The sequence below is a fragment of the Penaeus monodon genome, chromosome 28 (genome assembly GCF_015228065.2).
Source record: "Penaeus monodon isolate SGIC_2016 chromosome 28, NSTDA_Pmon_1, whole genome shotgun sequence".
NCBI lineage: Eukaryota > Metazoa > Arthropoda > Malacostraca > Decapoda > Penaeidae > Penaeus > Penaeus monodon.
The window spans coordinates 25746880-25747206 of record NC_051413.1 but is presented as its reverse complement, the minus strand read 5'-3'; the positions used below and the strand labels follow the sequence as shown (position 1 = coordinate 25747206).

The following is a 327-nucleotide window of genomic DNA, read 5'->3' as shown; positions in this document are numbered from 1 at the left end:
GAGAGAACAAAAAGTTGGGTACAAGTATCTACTAGTCTCTCACACAAAACCACAAAACACAATGAAGTCATCACTTTAAGAGGGATCATGCAGTCTTACCTTGGCTCGATTCCTTGCATTGTGATCTCCTTTTGTTTGCTCTCTGCCATGTCGTGAGTAAACATAGCGTTGAAGTAGGGAATCACTGCTGCTAAAACTATGCGATGCACACTGAAGCACTGGTCCTCCACCTTTGAAGCAGAGATGTGAGGTTATCATATTCAATTTTACCAAATAATCTGAGTTTTAAGAGAATACAGCACAAGGGCCCAATGAACAATATACTGG

General features: G+C 41.0%; 1 pseudogene; it reads right to left on the bottom strand.

Annotated features, from left to right (window-relative positions):
* The window catches only part of LOC119591431, a 23795-nt pseudogene that overhangs the window by 19561 nt on the left and 3907 nt on the right, over positions 1–327 (bottom strand).